Below are 22,499 nucleotides of genomic sequence, written 5' to 3' on the forward strand. Positions count from 1 at the left end.
CGCCAGATGTCGACCAGGCCTGCAGTCTCCAAGACGGACTGCAGCTTGCGGGCTGAGGGCAGGTGAGGCTCGGGCCCCGTACAGTCGAGCAGAGTATCGGTGGTACAATTAAAGTCCCCGCCTACAAGAAGCAGGTCATCGTCCTCTCCGACCTGGCGCAAGAGACCGGCCAAGGTCTCAAAGAAAGTGACCCTCTCCTGGCCATCGGAAGGTGCATAGATGTTAACGAGCAGCAGATGGTGTTGCGCTAGGGTGACACGAACCGTCAACAGGCGGCCGGGGACAACCTCTCGTGCCACCGCCGTGTCAGGCTGCAGCTGTGATGATAGGAGAGTCGCGACCCCGGCACTAAGGTTGGTGCCGTGACTCAAGAACACCTGGCCTTGCCAGGCGGCACGCCAGGCCAACTGGTTGTGCCTGTCGGAGTGCGTCTCCTGGAGGAAGGCGACAGCCAGCCGCTTCTGGCGCAGGAGCTCCAGCACGGCCTCTCGCTTCACCGGGTCTCGACAGCCGTTGATGTTAAAAGTGCCGATGGTTGTTGCTGCCATGGGTGTGAGTTTGGGAGAAGAAGAGCGAGGCAAGGCGTAGATAAAAAGCCCCCAAGAGCCGAGCAAAGGCAAAGACAGGTCGAAGAGAAAAGGCCTATCGTGCCCTACTCTAGTCCAGGGACCCCACCAGGCCCCATTCATCTCTCACCCGCTGGGTGAGCTTCTCCAGACGATAGGCCATCTGCCTAGTGCCCAGATCCTGCTGCATGAGCTTGGCCGCCGCCCTGGCAGCCTTGACGAACACTTTAGGGTCCTCACACCACTGGGTGATGCGCGCCGCTATGTTCTTTTGCCCTTTCGTCTGCTTGAGAAAGGTCAGGAGCCCCCCATAGTCAGGACCGACCCGGGGGGGGCTGCCAACATGGGCTGCACATTTCCCACAGAGGAGCGGCGAGGGCGCACACTGGCTGGGAGCGCTACATCCACATCCTCGATATCCAAGCCCATCAACCTCCTCTGATCGTCCAAGTCGAGGTCTGGCTCTTGAGGAGCAAGCCCCGCCTTCTTGGGGGGGAGAGGTCATCTCGCTCTCGAGGTCGCTTGCGACACTCAGAAAGCTGGATCTCCATCTCACAAGCTTCCTCACCCAATTCAGTGGCCTGGGACGTGACCAAGAGGTCAGCAGACTCTTCTGCTGCTCCCTGGGTCAGACCCCCCGAGGCGACGCATTGTGCATACGTCTTCTTGCCCCCCATCTCCAAGAGCTGGGAGACGGGCGAGGCGTTAATGACCCCTGTCTCCCCCACCTCCAAACCGCCCTCCCCCCCAGTCAGCAGAGCTGCTGACGTGACAGCCGGAGCAGGGCCAGGCTCCCCAGCGGGGGCCTCCCCAGCACCAGCTGCGGAACGCCTCAGTGGGGACGGGGCGTCCTGAGGGGTCCCTTTCACTTTCTTCTCCTTGTTGCCCTTCTTCTTCTTCTGCTTTGTGGCAGATGACCCCTCCTTCACAGAGGATGGGCCAGACTGTGCCTGGCCTGTCTCCTCAGAGCCAGCTACCTCAGCCAAAGCCGTGGTGGAGAGCAGCTTGCAGGGGGGCTGAGCCCCATCGTCCGATGGGGCCTCGGTGCCACAATCGCTGACCGCCCCGGCCTCGATCGGGGGGGTCAGAGCAGGCGGGGCGGAAGCGGAAGCATCCGCCTCTCCCCCCAGTGCCGTCTCTGCGCTGGTGGGAGTGGGCACCGTAGGTGGAATGGGGGGGAGGTCTGGGGCTTAGCCCCAGCCCGTCCGCCGGACGACACTCCCACGCCAGAGACTTGAGCCCCCTCAGATGGAACAGGGGCAGGGGGAGGTCGGGAAAGACTCCCGGCCTCACTGGGTGGGGCCTGCATCCCGGAAGTGGATGGGCCGTCCGTCGGCGTCGCTGTAGTTACCGATGCTTTGGCCGATCCCCCCCATGGGCACTGGGCCGCTAGGTGGGACGAGCTCCCACACTGGAAGCACGTGGTCTCCCCACAAGAAAAATAAATCACATACCTCCGCCCGTTGGACAAGAGGCTCAAGGACTGAGGCAGAGAACGTGAGCCCTCCCTAAAGAGCATGAACACCTGCCTTCGAAAAGACAGGACATGCCTCAGTTTGGGGTTTTTGCTCCCTATGGTCAACCAGCGAAAGGGACTCGTAAGCACCCCATAGGGCTCGAGTACCCCGGCCAGGTCACAATTGGTCACGTGCGGGGGCACATTGGAGATCACCACCCTCACCGCTAGGGTATTCAGGGGGGTGACAATGTAGTGCGCGCCCGCAATGTCCAGGCCCTCTACGCTCACCCTATGGACTAGGGTGGGGTCGCTCAGGTAGATCATCGGGACCGTGTTGACACGACCTGCGTAACGGATGGTCTGGTGTCCCAAGAGACTAGCCAGAGCGTCCACGTAGACCTCAACCCCAAAAAAGGGAGGGGTGTGCACCCTCAACCCACAGATAATGGGAAGGTTCTGGGAGGCATCCTCGTGCCAGCTGCTGGCTGTAGGAGCAGCCATTCCTGACAGGACAGGGTTAATTCCCAACTCTAGCTAAGCAGAGCAACAACAAAAAAAGTTTATAGTAACTAAAAAAGATAAGTGTCCGGGAAAGCGGCCACAAAAACTCCATATGGGAGGGGGGAAGGGGGTGGAGAAAAAAAAGCTGCTGGGGTTTGAAAAAGCGAGAAAAAAAAAGGACAAAAACAAAAGGGAGGGGGGAAAAGGGGTAATTTAGAGCACCCCGCGGAAGGCAAGCTAATGGAAAGTAACTCCCCGCTACAAGCAAGCAGAAAAGAAAGAGAGAGAAAGAGGGAGAAAGAGACAGTAAGAAAGAAGGCTGCGCAGACAAAGAGACCGGAAGTACATGGGGATGGGACAAAGAGGGGAGAAAAGGGGGAAAAAAAGCTGCAAAAAAGCAAGAAAAGAGAGAGAAAGCAAGATAATCAGAGGCTAGAGACCTTTAGACAGGTGGGAGTGGGAAAAGAAAAGAGATAGGAAGCCGGGGAGTCTTATGCTCGGGATCGCCCCATGCAGCTCCAAGCGAGCCTGGTCCGGTGCGTCCAAAGCGGAAGTAAGGAAGGAAGAAAGAAAGAAAGAAAGAAAGAATATAGAGCTGTCTGTAAAAACACCACAACAAGCTATTTCAAAGAAGTTGGACACAATGTTGAAGCATAGGCAGAGCAAACCTATGCCACCTGGTGCCTGAGTGGACTACAGTGCCTTGAAGGGAGCTCTTTCCATAGTTTTTTAGTCATGGGACTCTCCATAGCTCCTATTTTAGCCCCCAGCCATTTGCTGGTAGTGCTGCTGCTTCTGGTGCCACCTCCCATGTACCTGCAACATCCTGCAACATTAAATGAATTTCAGCCACTTTGAAACTGGTTTACATGCACTGAACTTCCGTTATGTTACAGGTTTAAATCAGTTTCTGATGATTTAAACCGGTTTATTTGTAACTTCTGTCCCTAGCCAAGTAAAGTTGCCAACCCAAAAATTTTATTTTATTTTTTTACTGATAATCTGAAATAGTTTTACAAACAAGCAAACTTTTTAATACAGTTTGAACCCAGCCCTTATCCAGGGTCTAGCAAGATGATTACATTTTGAAATCTATGAAATCTATGTGCAAAACATGTCAGTAAAAAAATTTGGTTATCAGTAACATTTATTTTACTGACCAGTAAGGGATGGAAAGTGTATAACTACAGAAGTGGGTGGATGGTAATAGGATGGGCTTCAATGTAAATAAATGCAGGGTGCTGCACCTGGGGAGGAGGAATCCACAGCTTACATACAAGCTGGGAAGCTCCCCCCTTGTGAGCGCAGAGGCGGAAAGGGATCTTGGAGTCATTATTGACTCCAAGATGAACATGAGTCTCTAATGCTATACCACAGCCAGCAAAGTTAACCGCACCTTGTCATGCATCTAAAGATGCATCTCAAGCTGGTCCAGACAGGTGATACTCCCCCTCTACACAACATTAGTCCGGCCTCAATTGGAGTACTGCATCCAGTTCTGGGCACTGCACTTTAAGAAGGATGTGGCCTGCCTTGAGAGGGTTCAGTGGAGAGACATCCACTTGGATGAAGGCCAGCAGGGCAGGCCGTATGAGAAGAGGCTGAGGGACCTGAACCTGTTCAGCCTGAGCAAGCAGAGGCTGAGGTGGGATTTGGTGGCTGCCTACAAACTCATTAGCGGAGATCAGCAGCAAACAGGAGGGATCCTATTCCCCCCAGCAGCACCTGGGTTGATGAGGAACAATGGCCAGAAGCTGCTGGAGAATAGGTTCAGGTTAGAGATTAGGAGGCACTATTTCACTGTTAGGGTAGCTAAAATGTGGAACCAACTTCCTAGGGAAGTGGTTTTTGCTCCTACCTTGGGTAAATTCAAAAAGAGGTTGGATGAACACCTGTCTGGGGTCGTGTGATCCCAGCATGTGCTCCAACCAGTGGCAGGGGGTTAGACTAGATGATCTATTCAGGTCCCTTCTGACCCCAAACTACTATGAAACTATGAAAATGTTTGCAGCTTGTTGGTTAAGTATTGTCTTGGGTTGGCAACCATGCTTTGTTTGTTTCGATAATAGTACATTTACAGCAGTGGTTCTCAACCTTTTTCAGACTCAAGGCATGCCTCAGAAAATGCCAGCTTTTAGCTTTTAGTTATTGTTTGAAAACAGAATAATAATAGGTCAGTTCTTCTGTTACAAAGAAGACAGAAAAATAGACTGTTTTGACATTATGAAATCCTATTTGAAATCTCAGGGTCTATATGGTGAACCTTGTATAGACTTTTGCACACCTAAGAGTACTAATATTGTGTGGCATTTCATGGCATCCTTAAAAGGATCTTCCCCCAGGGAGCCATGCCACTCTGAGAATCACTGGTTTAGCAAGAGGGCTGTGCAGAAGACAAAATCATAAAATCACATGTTTGGGATATGCTGTGAGGAGCCACCATCATTCAAAAGGGTCTCAAAAGTTCTCCTTCACTCCCATTGCACTTAATGTGAGACCTTGGCCATTTGAAAACAGGTGAGCTTAGCTGAGGCCTCCTTTTAGTTTTGGTTCCACTAAGACCAGTAAGAGATGGCAGTCATTTGACATATGGCTTTTTTTTGTTGTGAAATTGTAAATAGTAAAATTTTTGTCCAGGGGTTGGCAGTTTTTATGATCTGTCATGGGATGGGCCAGCACCCCCCACCTTACAACTTACCAGCATTCCCTATGTGGTTTTGGGTAGGCAAGGAGCAGTGTTTGGGAGCAGGACAGGCAGGTGAGACTGCGATCATGGGGCCAAGTTGTGTAGTTGGGGCCTGGGCCAAGCCACAGTCTACTGTCTGCATGCACTACTCTGTGGGGGTGTGGACAGGATGTGAGGAGGGAATGTTGGGGAAGGCTGCCTGGGCCCTAGGTTTCAGTAGCCATATTGGAGGGAGGAGGTGGGGGATGCATACAATAGAGCTCTGCATAGGGCTGAGCCCTGCCCAGGGCAGGCCTCACTGCACTTCTTCCCATGCATGCCAGCCTGGTTCCAACCAGCATGCAACTTCTAGCAGGGCTGTTCCTGGTGAAGCTGAGTGCTGCTCTGCTCCCCTCACGTACAGCAGGAGCTGCCTGGCTGAAGCTTCCCCCCACATCTATCTGGAATGGCACAGCAGGGGCAGGAGGAGGAGCCACTGCTGGAGGTGAGGAGAATAAAGCAGCACCCAGCTGGTTGTACATGCTGGCTGGGGCCAGGGCCTGGGCCTCTGGAGCTGTTCTGCTCCCCTCTACTCTACCTGTGGCTGCTCCTCCTGCTCCTGCTCCTGCTCCTGCCCCTGCCCCTGCCCCTGCTGCACAGCTCTCAGCAAGTGGGGAAATGGAGCCCTGTGTGCTGAGGCAGAATCCATCCAATTAGAGCTCCCCTTGCTCAGAGTACTGTAACAGGGATAGAAGCAGGAGCAGAAGCCACTCCTGGAGGTAAGAGGACCAGAACAACCCCACTGCTTCTGGCCCTGGCACTGGCCCAGCCATTGCACACAGCTTCTGGCAGGGCTGTTCCCAGTGTGGCTGGACAAGTGCTGCTCTGCTTCCTTTGCTTCCATTGGTGACTCCTCCTCCTGCTTCTAGCTCTGCTGTGCTGCTCTGGGTGGGGAAGCTTCAGCTGGGCAGCTCTAGCTGGAGGCAAGAGGAGCAGAGCAGTACAGGAAACATCCCCAGCAGAATCTGTGCATGCTAGTCAGGGCCCCTGCCAGCAGGTGTGGGCAGGAGTGCAGAGTAAACTGCCCTGACAGGAGCAGGTGGAGCTGGGTCCCATGTGGAGCACTTCAGGGACAGAAGCAAGCTAAATCCAGTCAGTTGGTGGGATGAATCTGGCCCACAGGACATATTTTGCCCACCTCTACACGAATCAGACCACCTATGCCTGGGTGCATGACAATTTGAGATTTTTGCTAAATAAATTTTCACTTATGAAAATGAATGGCAAAAAGTTAATTTACCACACTTTCTTCCAAATATAATGTGCACTGCATTTTGACAAGGCCCCAAGAAGGAAAAAAAGACCTTACCTTAGAGCACAAGTAAATATCTGAGGTCTGGAATCTCCAGAACTGAGGAGCCTTGCATGGGGCCTCAAGGCTGCATACCAAGGCTGGTAACCTAGGTAGCATTCACCAGGGCTGGGACTTAGGAATCATACGCTGGAGCCCTGATGCCGTGTGCTAGGACCCAATCAGCTATGTTGGCACTGAAGCCAGAGCTGCATAGTGGGCACAATACATCTTGTGCTGGGGCTGGAGCCACACTGTTTGGTCTCACCTGGCTGTGGAAGTGCTGGTTTCCAAGCTATGTGCCAGACGTAACCTGACATATGGCTCCAGAACCAGTGTACAGTCCCAGACTCAGGGTGCTGGATCTAACCTGAACCAGTGCACAGTGTTGGACTCAATGCACTAGGTCCAGAGTTGTGTATCGGGTCAGTCCCATTGCGCTTTGTCCAGCAATGGGCCAACCCCATGTGCCACCCCAATTCACCATGCAGTTTGAAAGGAGGCCTCCCCATGAGTCTGTAAATTTGGCAATGGAACATGGGAGCATTGATAATGTTAATTGCCCTGGCTCTCAGAGCTGTGGCAATTAATACTGTCACAGTTCTTCTCTCTCTCACACCACACCAAATTTCCAGATCCATGGGACGACTTTTATTACATATAATGTGTTGTCTAATTTTCTCCAGCTGGCTTGAGGAAAGATGCAGGTTATATGCATAAGAATACAGAAATCCTTAAAAAACAAATAGTCTATACCTGAAATGTCATTGAGTTTGAGCTATGCAATAACAATATTTATATAATGGAATAAAAGAAAATTTGGAACAAAGAAAATTCTAATGCAGGATGCTAAGTTTCTTTAAAGACTCATTCTTATCTTAAATTATTTCAATTTACTTCAGCATTTTCAGAAATGCACTTTATAGGTATTTCCAAGTAGGTACTGTCAATTCTTGAGATATATGCTGTATTCTTCCTACATAAATATGGGTGAAGTGCAAAACTTGACTCGACCTTATATATGGGTATATAATCAATGCTTCCATAATAATAGATCAAATCAGGCTTGTAGATCTAAATAACATTTAATTGTTTGACAAAATTACATTTTTGTAAAGTCAGTTGCAATCCTTGGGACAGTGATTCTCAGCCAGAGATTTGTGGCCATTATGTTTGAAAATTCACAAGATAAACCCAGAGGTTTCAACAGATTTCAACACTGGGTTTGACACACCCAGTGTGTCAAAAATATTCTGACCTTTTGTGGTCTTTTTGTGTTATTTGCAACCGAAGAATTGCTCTATTATTTTCCCATAGTCCAAAGCAAGTAAAAGGTAAGAGTTACATTTTCCCAAGTGGTGCCTTGAGTCGAGAACCACTGCCTTTGGTGAAGTTTGGTGTTTGGGCCTGTGGCAGAAGACCATGTCTGTCACTCCCTAAACTCTGCTATCTGACAATTTGGTTACCGTGGTCACTGCAAAGGGTAGGCACTTCTGCCCCATCAGCTTCAGGTAACCCTGAGTTGTAACCTGAGCTGGATATGTTCCAGAGAGAGGGGAGAAACCTGCTCCCTCTGTCTACGTGATTGGCATCACACACCTGGGTGGGAGGCTTAAACTCCCTATTGTTCTAAGCAATGCCAGCATGACTGGGAGGGGGGCTAAAGACCCTGCCAGTCTACCCAGAAACCAGTGATGCATTTCAAATTGGTTGGCTGGCAGCCAATAGTTGCTGGCCTTCATTGGAGGTAAATGAGATCATAAGGGCTATATAAGTGAAGGACTGCCCAGGAGGAGGGGCAGTAGCCATAATGAGAACTCAGAGAGAAGCTGGACCATCTGAAGCTCTCTCTCCCTCTTGACACTCATGATCTGTGAGCTGTTTGCCTCCGGAGGGAATCTCTACCTGCCTCTGGATGATACTTGTAAGTAAGCTACCTGAGATCTAACTAGATGCATAGCTTGCAGTAACTCAGATCTGTGACCAAAGGCTACTATGCCACTGTTTGCTCTAAGGTATTTCTCTGATATTGCTCTACCCTGTACCCTATTCCAAACCTACTCCTTGTAACCAATACAGTTTTCCTTTGTACCTAGCATGGGAGAATTTTTGGGACTGGGTCTAGATTATACCTTGGGGTCCCCTCGGTTCGGCTGGCTGAACCACTATTTGTGCTTCAGATTGAGGGAAGCACCCCAAGTTCTTGCAATGGGTCAAATACCTTCAAGGACTACTAGGCCTGTGTTTCCCAGAGGGTGCAAGTCCCAAATCAGTCCAGACTCTGGGTGGTGGTAACGATACCCCTAGGCTTGTGGGTGTGCTCTAGGAAAGAGGTCGGCCAGAAGTGAGGTGCCTCCAGGGAGGCACTTGGAGCCTGGAAGGTGGTTGGGCACAGTGAGGTTCATGGCTCAATGCAAGAGCACCCCATACTGGCCCACCATCAGGCCAATCTCTCCTCCTAAACTTTAGATGGCATATATAGAAAATAATAAGGGTACTAGCTAATTCTGAATTTTTTATAATACATTGGATCACCTTAGGAAAATGTCACCTGGTCAAACATTATTCTTCCAACCAGACATGTCTAAAGAGCAAATGCATTTGGGTTTGTTTTTTTTGCTAGGAACAGAGCTATTCCATGGCTGAACAAGACAGAAACTGTGGTGTTTATTTTAAATTGAAAAAGGGAAACAAAATAATAAAGAAAAAGAACCCAGGGCAACAAAGATAGGACTGACTCAAGGGTAACAGATGAGAAGTAACTCAGTTAAGTTGATTTTATATCTGAGTGGGATTCTGTTTGAGTTAACATTCATATTTAATTGATGTAAATAAGTAAGGATAGCCTTGTTCAGTGCTAAACGATAACAGATGTAAGTTTAAGTATTGATAAATAAAGGACATTATAAACCCAAACTGAACGACGTAAGGCTGTAATTTCAAATTACTGGTTGACAAGTTAGACACCCTATGAAGAAAAGAAAAAGGGGAAGCAAAGGTGCATCCCAAGGGGATCCTCTTCCTCAATATAGATTATGAACTATTATGATGGTAGTTGACACCTCCCGACTTATAACATCATATATGAATCAAGGCATGGCAGGCGAGAGTCGGTAATTACTGTGATAATTTCAGGCAATGCAATCTGACATACAGAAGGCGAGGAGAGTGCACCAGGTTAGATGCAAACCCTCCCACAGTTGTCTATACATGCCGTAAAGTAGAGCAACTGAAAATGTTAACATGCCTTTTTTTGGTGTGGTGCATTTTTGTTTGGATGACATGGTGTTCATTTTCACACAAACAGTGTTTTAGAATGAGTTAAGCCTCATGTGTCATTCCCTGCAGATTTCAGTAGGGAAAGTCAAATAACAATTTACCTCCTGTGATGATTTTCCTAATGTATTACAGCTAGAGGTGCATGTAAACCACCCGGGCTTCCCAGTCCCCACCCTCGGACTCTCACTGGGCAGTCCTGACTCTCACTGAGTCTCCCCTGGGCACGGACATGGTCACCCCAAAGTCCTTGTCACTTGCACCCTCCAATCTTGGTCAGTCTTGTCTCTCTCTGTCAGTATGCAATCCCAAAGACCCCATTCCAATCCCAAAGACAAGCCTCACGAATTCTCCCCTACCATTCCTTTCCCTTCCCATCTCACCATGTTACAAATATATGTGGTGTTTTTTGGGTTGTGGTTTGGGGTTTTTTTCATTTACTATAGCTGCTATGATAACTGCTATGATATCCTAGAGTAGTGCGTGGATGGGTGTTTGTTGCTGCCTGGTTGATTGGCTATTGCTGTCAGTGTTTTTGATGGTGAGCTCTTCTGGCATTTTTTTTGTTTTTGGACTACAGTTCCCAGAATTCCTGAGCTCACTGATCTTCATACAGTTTCTAATGGGGACTCCCATTAGAACTCTCCCATAACCTGCCCAAGTACACCACCAGTTTTTGTACTGCCACGTATGGCTTTTGGAGATGTGTTGTGAATTGTTTTATAAATATTTTTGAAAGTTTTTCAAAATGTAGGTTGCTGTTCGGCTTGGTCCCCCACCCGCCTAGCCTGCCAAGAGCTATAATATAGTTACCCTTCCTTCTTACCCACATGTGCGGGGAGGAGGCTCATTCAGATACACCTGATGGTGCATAATGCCCCCCTCCCCCAAACCACTCAGTCTGGAAGCAGCAAACCCCTAGCCCAGTCCAGATTTCCTCCCCCTTTCCCTGACTGCCCTCCCTTCCACCCCCATCCACAACACTGCATGCCCTTGTAAACAGACACAGATTTAAAGTGTATAAAAATGAATTTAATTTATAACAAAGCACTAGGTTTTATTGTCAGCAATATATCCTGCCAGACAATCACACACAAGGGCTGCCCAACCAGCCTCTCCTTAAGGCTATCTCCTCAGTCCCTGTGCTGCTGATGCTGCCCCACATCTCTGTTCTCTGGCCACTGCCTATCATACTTCTTCTTCCCACAACTCTTTGAAAATCTCTCCACAGCTCTCTCAGATATTGTGCAGCATGCAGGCTGCCATAATAAAGGCTGTGATATTTTCTTGCTCCATCTCGAGCTGGCAAGTAAACAGCCTCTATCATCCTTTAAATCAGCCAAATGCACATTCCATGGCCATCCTGCAACAGCTCAGGTGGTAGTTAAAAGCCAGCTTCTGCAAGTCGGTGATGCTCACTCCATAAGGCTTCATGAGCCAGGGCTTTGGGAGGTAGGCAGCATCTGCTAATATAACTGGGGGAACAGCAACACCATGGATCACTGTCTCCATGCAGGGTACGTAGTGTCCTTTCTACACAAGGCCAGGCAGAGGGGAGTTTCTGAACGCGCATTTATCATGCATCTGCCAGCCCACCCAGTATAAATGCTCATGAACCAGCCCTACTGGTCCACCATGGCTTGCAGGATCATGGAGGCATATCCTTTCCTGTTTGTGTATGTCCTTCCCCTCTCCACAGGGCACAGCACTGGGATGTGAGTGCTGTCTAAAGCCCCCACACAGTTCAGGAACCCCTTCTCATTAAAGCCATCTATGACTTCCTGTGGATTCACCAGGTGTGTAATTTTGTTTGCAGCAATCTCCTTAAGCAACTGGCATACCTCGTGAGTTGCCAGCTTGACTATGCAGGCAGCCATGCCAAACTATTTGCACTGTAGTTGAGGCTGGATGGGCTGGCCAGTTTCATGGTGGCCATTGCAACCCTCTTACCTGGTGGGATGGCCCAATGCATGTTAGTGTCCTGCCTCACAATGTGGGGCCCCAGGATCAAGAGAATATGATAGAAAGTTTCCCTTTTCATTTGGAACATCTCCAGCTACTGCTAGTCATTCCAAGTGGGCAGCATGATTCACTCCCACCAGTTGGAGCTGCTGTCATGGGCCTACACCATACGGATTCTGGTTCTCCTTAGGTTTCTCCCCAGATCCCAGTCAAATTCCACTTCTTCACTTTCCTGTGTATTCCAAGTCCTCTGGGTAACTGTATCATTTTATTGTCATTAATGCCATTAAAGCAGAACCACAACTTGCCACTGTAGCACAGTTCCTATCCTTCTCAAGCGTTCCATCAGTAATTCCCAGGTAAACAGTGTTTGCAGAAACAGTACTGCCACCTCCTCCTCCTGCTCCATGTCCTCATCCTGCTCCATGTCATGTATTTCATCCTCATTCTCCATTTTGCCCCTGTCCATCAGCAGTGGTTTCTCACCCATCTGTAACAAGCAGGGGACAGGGACTGCAGGCTGTTGTGTGGTCTGGAACTTGGTGTAGCTGCTTTTTCAACACTTCACCCTGGGGCACTGGGGCTTTTGCACATCCTTTCACCCTGAGCTTAGCAGACACTGGTGTTATGATGTAATCAAGCTTGCCAACAAAAATGTTTTGCCTACTCCTCTCCTGGTAATGTAGTAGGCTACTCAAAACTTTTGCCACTTTAGGTAAAACAGGTGGTGCTTATGTAATAAAATTATTTTGCACAAGCAGGCAGGTAGGTATTGATTTTTACAACATTCTGGGCCTTTGAGCAGCCATTACAAAGTACAAAGACCTTATTTACCCCATCACCATGTCTTTTTTGTTGTTAACTGGGTGCTTCATCACTTTTCGTGCTTTGACAGTTGCAGGTAACGACTTCAAAATCCTTCAAATTTTCCCAGACCCTCATGCAAGGACAGCCTGAGTATAAAGGCACCCCCCAAAATTTGCCATCCCCCTTTCACAAATCACTTGTGCTGATGACCACAAACTGTTTTGCCATGTCTCAGAAAGCCAAAGTGAGCAGTATGGAGCCGATTATCCAGGAGGCTGATACCTCCAATGCCTGTGGACCCAACTGGACTCAGGAAGATCTGAAGAACTTACTCAACATTTAGTCAGAGTAAAGGATCATAGACAGCCTGGAAAGTAGGAGGACTAACCCTGTTTATGTCGAGATTGCAAAAGGCATGCAGGCATGTGGGCACAGTCGTGACTGGACTCAGGTGCAGTGCAAGATTAAGTCCCTGAGATCAGCATTTCACAGAGCCAAAGATGCAAACTCTCATTCTGGGGTAGGTCACCCAATTGCCCCCCTTCTATGACAAGCTGTCCATCATTCTTTTCAAGGATGTGGGCAACAACCCAGGTATGGAGGCTTCCAGCACTGGGTTTGGGCTGGAGAAGGAGGCAGAAGCAGCCCCTCCTGAGGGTGAAACCATGAAAATGCCTCAGCTGGATGGAGACTGCTCCCTGATGACTCTGAGTGGCAGGAAGAACTACTGGTCACCATACAGTTAGCACCACTTAACCCCTCTGTTCCACGGACTAGCAAAAATTATGAAGTGGAAGAGGTGGAGGGTCAGGAAGAAACCTATGCAGTTGATGCATCATCTACCGCTACCCAGACCCAAGAACATGCTGGACCTGGTAAGTCTTTTATAATGTGCCTCTTGCCATTGGCCAGGCAATTCCAGGGTTCATGCTGGTTGGGTTGCGGGGAGGGAAGGCTGGGCAGAGGGGGAGAAATTAATGTGTTGCTGTAGGTGAGTTGCCATGTTCTTTCAGTGGTGGTACATGACAGGTTTCATAGCTTGAAACGTAACAGATGCCAAACTAATTATTTGCTTTAATTAATTTTTTGCAGCTAGCATGGGCAGTGGCAGCCATGGACCTGCTTCTGAAGCAAGTACTTCATAGATTTCATAGACATTAGGGCTGGAAGGGACCCTGGGAGATCATCGAGTCCAGCCCCCTGCCCAAAGGGCAGGAAGTCAGCTGGGGTCATAGGATCCCAGCAAGATAAGCATCCAATTTACTCTTGAAGGTGTTCAATGTAGGTGCTTGAACCACCTCCGCTGGCAGACTGTTCCAGACCTTGGGGGCTCGGACAGTAAAGAAATTCTTCCTTATGTCCAGCCTGAAATGGTCTTGCAGGAGTTTGTGACCGTTCGACCTCGTCATCCCTTGGGGTGCTCTGGTGAACAGACGTTCCCCCAGATCCTGGTGGTCACCCCTGATAAACTTATAGGTGGCCACCAGATCACCCCTGAGCCTGCGCTTTTCCAGGCTAAAGAGTCCCATGGCTCTCAGCCTGTCATCGTAAGATCTGTTTTCCTGACCTCTGATCATGCGCGTGGCTCTCCTCTGGACTCTCTCAAGCTCCTCCACTTCCTTTTTGAATTGTGGAGCCCAAAGCTGGACGCAGTACTCCAGCTGCGGCCTCACCAAGACCGAGTACAAGGGGAGAATGACGTCCTGGGATTTGCTCAAGAAGCATCTATGGATGCAAGCCAGCGTTTTGGTCGCTTTATTAGCCTCAGCATCGCATTGCAGGCTCATGTTCATCTTGTGGTCAATGATGACCCCCAAGTCTCTTTCTTCTGTAGTGCTAACCAACGTAGCACTGCCGAGCCTGTAAGGGTGCTTCAGGTTTTTCCTCCCAAGGTGGAGAACCTTGCATTTTTCGGTGTTAAACACCATGAGGTTCTCGTCTGCCCATTTGCTGAGCTTGTCCAGGTCAGCCTGGATCACCCGCCTATCTTCTGGCGTGGATGCTTTGCCCCAAAGTTTGGTGTCATCGGCGAACTTGGCCAGTCCACTCCTGACTCCAATGTCCACATCGTTAATGAAGATGTTGAACAGTATGGGTCCCAGGACAGAGCCTTGAGGGACCCCACTGGTCACAGAGCACCATGATGAGTGACTACCATCAGTCACAACCCTCTGGGTCCGACCACGAAGCCAATTTCCCAGCCAGCGGATCGTGGTGGAGCCAAGGCCACAACTGGGCAGTTTGGCCAAGAGGTGATCATGGGATACCAGATCAAAAGCTTTTTGAAGTCAAGATATATGACATCAATTTCTTCTCCCTTGTCCAGGTGATAGGTCACCTGGTCATAGAAGGAAATGAGATTGGTCAAACAAGACCTACCCGCAACAAACCCATGCTGGCTGTCCCTTAGAATGTTAGCCTGGGCCAGTCCCTCAAGGATGGCCTCCTTAATAAACTTTTCTAAGATCTTCCCCAGGATAGAAGTCAGGCTAATGGGCCTGTAGTTAGGCTAATGGGCCTGTAGTTAGCCGACCCACCACTCGTACTTTTGGGCAGTACGAGTGGTGCCTCACTGTTTCTGTGATTGCCGGCATTTTGTGCACTGCATGGTGGGGGTGGGGGTAACCTCTGATTGAATTACAGAGGTCACAATACACTTTCAGTGATGCCTTTCTGAGTATGCAGAAGTACCTAAATAAAAGGTTATGATGCCCAAAAGGGAAAAGTTGGTCGGTTTGTCTTGCCTCTGTGCAAGACGAGTGGAGAACTACAGCCGAGCCTGTTCCCCCTAACTCAGTGGGGTCACAGAAGGGCTATATGACTGCATTTTAGGGAGATGGGCAGTTCAGAGTCATGGTGGGGTTCAGGCAAAGAAGCACAAGTAACTATAATAGTGTGTTGCAAACAATAAAACCTCATGGTTTCCTCGCTTCCTGTGTCTACCTCCATATATCCACCTTTACACTGCTTGGTTATGAAGATGGATTTTGTTCATTGTTTGGGTTCATTTATCTCTGGTCATTTTTCCTGCCACTTGCTACATGGTGCTGGGTTCTGGGTTGACAATCTCTCTTGCACAGGTACGTAGGGGGGCTCCAAAGAAAAACAGGGGGGCTTCCCAGGTGGATCACAACACAAATGCTGGCCTGCACACAAGTATTTTGCAAAGGTGGGCATGTCACCCCCCAGCAGCCTGGCTTGCTTTTTTGCAAGCCACCAGCCACTTTGGAAAGTCGCCCACAGGGGCTCATGCCTTTTCAGGCTCTTTGGCTCACCCTTGACAATGCTTCCTTGCATTTTCTCTAGATGGAAACTTTAAAAATGCACTTTTTCAAGATTTTTTTTCCATCCAGGTGCCAGGCACCATCTCCTTCATTTTGAAACACCAAAGAGAGGCCATGGGTAGGGGTGGGGGGAAGCATGGGTTTTAAGACCTGCTTTGTTTCAACACAAACCCAGGCACTTTGCAACATTTTCACCTTCTTTTTGTGCTCTTTTCCAGGCTGGTGCCAGACTGTCTCATTTTTTTTCACACCAAAAATGAGGCTGACAATTGGCGGGGGGGGGGTTCCCCCCTTCATGTCCATGCATGTTGGGGCGGCCATGCTACCCACCACTGTCGGTACACCACTTCCCTGCACCCTGATCTCTGGTTGTGGGGGATGCATTTGCTTATTTCAACTTTATTGTAAATAGGTTTGGTGGAATTTTATGGGTATGAAGGAAGGTACAAGAGGCACCACTACAAATTCTGATGCTCTTTTTATCCTCCATCCCTCTGGTTTTTAGATCTCCTTCCACTGCTAGCCACAGGGTGACTGATCCCTGTTGGTGTGACAAGAAGCAGAAAGAGAGGAAGAAAGAGCAAATGAAGAGGATGACAACACTTCCTTCAGGATTCTCTCAACAACTGAATTATTATGCATTATAATTATAGTGGAGTTTCATCCTACCTGCTATAGACTTATAATAACAGGTAATACTAATAATAGGAGGCAACTATTAATTCCAATAGTAATATATTAATAAGAGTTGATAGTAATATTAATGCTGTTTTATTAAATTGTCAATAATAATTGTAACGGTTCAATTCCTTATCACAGAATTTCAAAGCAGGTAGATCTACCTTATCACTCTGCACACATCACACACATCTTGGGCCTCCACCATATATATGAGTCAATGTATGATATAAATTGTAGGCAGCTATGAGTAGAGTCTGGGCAGATCACAGCAGGGTATGTTTGGTCAAGCTAGTTGAGCTGACCAGTTTTACTTTTGCTACTGGCTTTGGTCAAGGACCTTTGCATGTGCTGCAGCCAGGCTAGTGGATAATACTTGGAGGCTACCCTAGGCTTGTTAGCGATGTAAAACAAACAGAAGAAGTTAAACAAATAAGTTAGCACTTAGCTGTCTTCCACTGGTTCTTCCAGCCTTCACTCCCCAGCTGCCACTCATCTTTCAGAGGCTTTGTAGAGCCTGCAGACTTGTACAACTAAGCAAATGATCAAGCAAGCAAGCAAACAAACAAATAGAGAAGACCCCTGCTCTAGGCTCTCCTGGTCACTGCTTAACCCCTTGGCAACTCCAGGGTCCAGGCACCCTGATTCCTGGGGCAGGTGCAGCTCCTTGAGGCTGCTTTCACTATCTTTTATCCTTCCCACTCTGGGCTTATATGGCTAATCCTCCCTCACCCCCTACATCTGTGTCAGCTCCCTTGCTGCGGGACTCACTATGATCTAGGACCTGGTTCTCTAGCCTCCGGTGGGTTCTCCCAGGTCTGGGGTGGATGTGCAGAGGTGCTTCTGGGGTGTGGGGCTGTTCAGATTCCCCCAAGCCCCTAGTAACAGGGCAGGGACCTGTTACATAGACTTATGTTATATACACTTATGTTATATAGACTTACAATTACAGCTAGATTCCTTATGATTAGAAGGATACTGAATGTAAGGCAGGTGATTATGCACCCTCCGTACCTCTTTCCCTAGGGAGGGGAGGGGTTAAACAGATTCCCACCTCCTAGTTCAAGCTCTTCCCTAGGTTCCTCTCTTCATGTTGAGAAGAGATATATACACTTCTGCTTTACATACTACTCTTACTGAATTTGTATTACTTCCTCCTTCTGGTTGCTGGCCACAAGTACTGCTGAGGCTTCTCTTCTGTGTACTAATTGAATTGTGGAGGGTTTCTTCACAGGTGTTGGCCCAAGTATCAGCTCGAGTATGGTAAGAGTTGCACAAGTTCTGCAGATCTGTTTCATATTATTCTAGCCCTCCTCCTGGCTCCTTAGCTGTTTCCTAATCAGCGTATTATGGAATTGTAATTAGAGGATTGTTGCTGGCAACAAATGCAAAGGCTATCTTCTTGGTTGCTGGTCAAGACCTCCAGCAAATTCCCTTCTGGGCTCCGGGTAGTAGGCCCAGGCCTGTGGGCTCTTCATACTATTGCCCACCTCAGCACCTCTCTGATGCACCCTTATAACTTTTGAATTGTTGCTGGCCACAAAGCAAACTCCTCCTGCTTACTGGCCATGTCCCAGCAAATTTGGATTGGAGTATAGTACATGTCTTTTGACTGGGAGAAAGCTTCTTGCTGGAGAAAACCCTCCCTGCCTTTAATATATACTCTTCTTGCCCTCCTCCTGATTACTGGCCCTGTCCTGCTTCAGTATGAGGTAGACAAGTTGTGCCAAGTGCATTTCATTCATTGCTGCAGAGGGCTCAGGTTGCAGGTGGTGCCTTCCACTAAGGAAGCTTGAGTTTCTCCTCTGAATTACAGAGGCTGCCTTCTTGGTTGCTAGCTAAGACCTCCATGCTCTGGGTAGTAGGCTTTTGTCTCACTTGCACTCTGCCTTACACCTCTCCATTGCACTCTTGGAACTTTGGAATCATTGCTGGCCACAAAACAAGCTGAGCTCTGCAGTGGCAGAATCTGAGGCTTGAGTTTTTCCTCTGAATTGCAGAGGCCTTCTTCTTGGTAGCTGGTGAAGACCTCCATGGTCCAGGTAGTAGGCTTTTCACCCCACTTGCCCTCTGCCTTAGATTTCTCCATTGCACCCTTGTAACTTTTGAGTCACTGCTGGCCACAAAGCAAGCTGCACTCAGGAGCTATGACCACTGCAGTGGCAGACAGCTACGGTCACAGGTGGTGCCTTCCACTAACGAAGCTTGAGTTTCTCTTCTGAATTGCAGAGGCCTTCTTAGTTGTTGGCCAGGACCTCCATGGTCCAGGTAGTAGGCTCTTCACCCCACTTGCTCTCTGCCTTAAACATCTCACCCTCCTTCTGGTTAGCTTGACCACTTCAGTGGCAGAAGCTGAGGCTTGTTCACTGGCTTTGGCAGTCCCGGGAAGGTAAAACTGAAGCAGTGGGAGCTGGCGATGGGCGAGTGTAAGGGTGGAATGGGAAGCCTGGCCCTCATTCTATACCAATCACTTGTCCCGCAGTCATCCCCTCTCCCATTCCCAACCCCACCTCTGCCAGCTCCCACCATTTCAGATTAGCCCCCACCCCAACAGGACTTTTTTTTCTTTTTCAGTGGTTATTCTTGGGCAATGAACGAGCCCACAGCTGCTGAAGGGGGCGGGGGGAGTGGTGAGGGGCAGTGTTGCTACCGGGCTCTCAGCCAATAAATGGCATGAGGGGTGGTGAAACAAAATGGCAGCTGCTGGTGTTTAAACCACCTGAAGCCAGTGGCTGCCAGAACAATGGCCATGTGACAATAATCAGTGGCCAGTGTGATTTAAGTATATGCCTAGCAATTGGTACTCATTTCTAAAATAATATAAATAAAACCCCCCACCTAACAGAAAATTCAAATCCAAAAGTTGTGCCCTGAACACAAGAAGTGCCACGCTGGTCAGACCAAAGGAGCATCTACTCGTTTATCCTGTCCCTGACAGTGGCAGAAGTGGATGCTGGAGGGAAAACATTGAACCAGATAGACTATTCTAGATCTATCTCCCATTGAGATGCAGAGGTACTGCAGTGGCACAGCTGCTCTGCCCCTTACCCCTATAGGAGGTCCCAGAGGAAACTCTGGGGACTGTTTTAAAGTCCCCAAAGCATGTATGAATCCCTGCTCCCTCGGACACCCCTCCATGCTTAGACATGCCACTTTTTCTCCCCTTTTTTCTCTCCCCGCTCCACCACTGCTGTTTTCCACATTGTCCTGGGGACAGGAGAAGCTTCAAAGCTGCTCCAACAGGCTACACAGGGGCTGGGCTCAGCTGGGAACTATGATAGCAGCAATGATGGACAGGGTGTGGAACCGCCACCACCACCCATCGCTGCTGCTGTTGCTGTCCCCTAAGAGTGGGGATTCATTACCACTGCTTCTGTTCCCAGCTGAGCCCAGCTCCTACACACAGTGGCTGGAGCAGGCAGGAGTGGCTTTGAAGCTTCCCCCTCTCACAGAGATCAGGGAAAATAGCAGCAGTAGCAGGCAGGCGAGGGGGAGGGGGAGAGAAGAGAGGGGAATTTGAGGATGTAGGGGAAAAGTGGGAGATTCTTGCATATTTGGGGAGCTTTTAAGAAGTTCTCAGACTCTAGCCACCCAGTCTTCCTGCACTTGGTGGAGTGGGAGGAGAGGCTGAAAGAGGGTATGCAGCAACTCCTGCGGTGTAGGTGGGTGGTGCTATGACAACCCCCTTTCCTTAATCCTGGATCTACCTCTCCCCTGTTCATTACCCCACTTGGCACCCACCATTATTGATTTAGGCATGTTGGAGGAAATATCTCCAACCATTCTATTCAACAGCTATTAACAGCTCTACCATACATGAGTTTGTCCATTCCCTTTTTCAACCTGGCTTTCCCATTTGCTCTCTGCCTTCACCACCTCCTGTGCAAATTAATTCCATAAGTTAACTATGCATTGCATAAAAAGTACTTTCTCTTGTTAATTTTAAAATAGTCTCCTTCAGTGGGTACCCCTAGTTCTGGCACTCTGGAACTTGGTGAACAATAGTTTCCTGTTCACTTGGTCTATACCCTTGATGATTTTATAGACCTCTATCTTATCCCCTCCACTCAGCCTTCTCCTTTCCAAACTGAAGAGTCCTACTCTTTTTAGTCCCTCCTGCATCACACTCCTGATCATTCTGGTTGTCCCTCTTTGTAGCTTTTATAATTCAACTACATCCTTTTCAAGATAAAGAGACCAGCATACAGTATTAAAAAATTATTTCATTTCTATATTGTTTAGAGGGGGAAAGATATTTTGAGACTGGAACTCTATGTTAAAGTAGAGACAAATGTCACCCTCCCTCTCCCCTCCCCCGGTGCCATATCAGTAACTTCCTTGCAACTCTGATTTCAGTCTCTTTAAACTCTATGTGGCAGAATAAGAACATGTGTGGCTCAGCCTTTGCAATTCACTCTGCTATACTCACACATTTATTAAAGCATTCTTATCATCAATATCCCCCAGTGCTTTGACAGTAGTAAATGGATATAAAAGGAGTGATCACTACTAAAGGCCAGTCATAATTCTGTATTTTTTTAATATGAGGAGCAAGATATATTATGAAAGGATCACTTTAGGTCATAAGAGCCTTTAGCTAAAAAAATATGACAGGGGCTAACTCTATTAAGGTAATATCACAAAGTGAAGAGCTTTTCTGCTAAACTGTTCATGTTGGCTATGCCAGTTTTGTTGCAGGAACCCATTCATCTCCTATTAAAAATAATTCAAAATATGTTTGCTGCTACTAAGTCTGATTCAAATAGTTTCTCTGTTTGTTTTAGTTGCCACAGTTCTCTTGGAGTCAGTAAAGCTACCATAATTCATACTAACAGACTTGGTTTGTTTATCAATATTATTCCAGCTGTCAGGGACAGACTGGGGGAAAAGAGTGGCCACTGCAACTGCATCCCACTTTGATTCCTGCTCATCTCAAATTTAAAAAAAAACTGCCTGGAAGTAACAACAGTTTTCTATTCAGGAAATGCTGGGGGAGTCAGTTGACTTCATGGTTCATTACTAGAGACTTACCTAATTTGCAGAGACTGCCCCTCAATTTCACTGGCAGAATGCGGGTCCAGAAAGCCATTTTGCAGGCAGAGTGCAGTAGCCCCCCATGTCTCTGATTGGCTGAGGGGCTCCAGCAACCCTTCCCTCACCACTGATTGGCTGCAGGGGATGCCTCATTTACCTTGCCACTTGCTGCTGACTGGCTGCAAGGGCTATCCATCACAGATTGGTGGAGAGGAGTGGGGCCACATGACAGGCATCCCTCATAGTAAATCACCACTGAGGGGTGGGAGCAGCAGCCACCTTCCCTGCAGCCCATCAAATGGCAACCCCCTCTTCCTCTTCTTCTCTGTCCTACCATACTGCCACAGTGGTCTGAGGACTCCCTGTGAGGAGCCAGCATTTTCTTCTCTGTAATTTTTTTTTGCAGATTTCATGGACATTGCCAGGGTTTTGCAGAATCTGTGAATTCACAAATTTGTTAGATCCCTAACTCATTGTAGTCAACTTGGTCCCTTCTCAACTCTTCATTCCACAGGTGTTAATGACCATCTCTTCTTTTTAAGAGTCTTGATGTTTCACCATCAAGCTATCCTTTGTTCTGCAATTCTGCTGTTTATTAGCGGCTCCATGTAATGAAATTCCTATTACACAGCCTTGCAGATAGTTTTTAACTCATTCCACTGAAGTTCTTTGTTTTTGCTTCAATATTAAATAGAATAATGCTTTCCTAGGCCCTTGCATATTAATAAAGTTTCTAGTTTATTTTTAACTGGAGAAAAATATGTCATTTTCTTTGTGATGATGCACCCCATTATCTAGACCTCCCTTTTCAAAATTCTAGAAACACCTATGCCAGCACCTTCCAGCATATGGAAAAGACACAGTCCTTGCCCAATGATCTTGCAATCTAAAGCAAAACCACTTAATATTGTTAAAA

General features: G+C 48.2%; 1 long non-coding RNA gene across 1 annotated transcript in view; it reads right to left on the minus strand.

Moving 5' to 3' along the window:
• Nucleotides 1-21,656, minus strand: part of LOC149866491 (uncharacterized) — a 48,341-nt gene extending 26,685 nt beyond the window's left edge. Inside the window, exon 1 of the long non-coding RNA XR_016441900.1 lies at nt 21,581-21,656. This is a non-coding gene — a long non-coding RNA (uncharacterized LOC149866491). The remainder of the gene's footprint in view (nt 1-21,580) is intronic.
• Nucleotides 21,657-22,499: the final 843 nt, after the last annotated feature.

This window comes from Crocodylus siamensis, chromosome 4 (assembly GCF_052110815.1).
Source record: "Crocodylus siamensis isolate JL-2025a chromosome 4, ASM5211081v1, whole genome shotgun sequence".
In the NCBI taxonomy this organism is placed as follows: domain Eukaryota; kingdom Metazoa; phylum Chordata; order Crocodylia; family Crocodylidae; genus Crocodylus; species Crocodylus siamensis.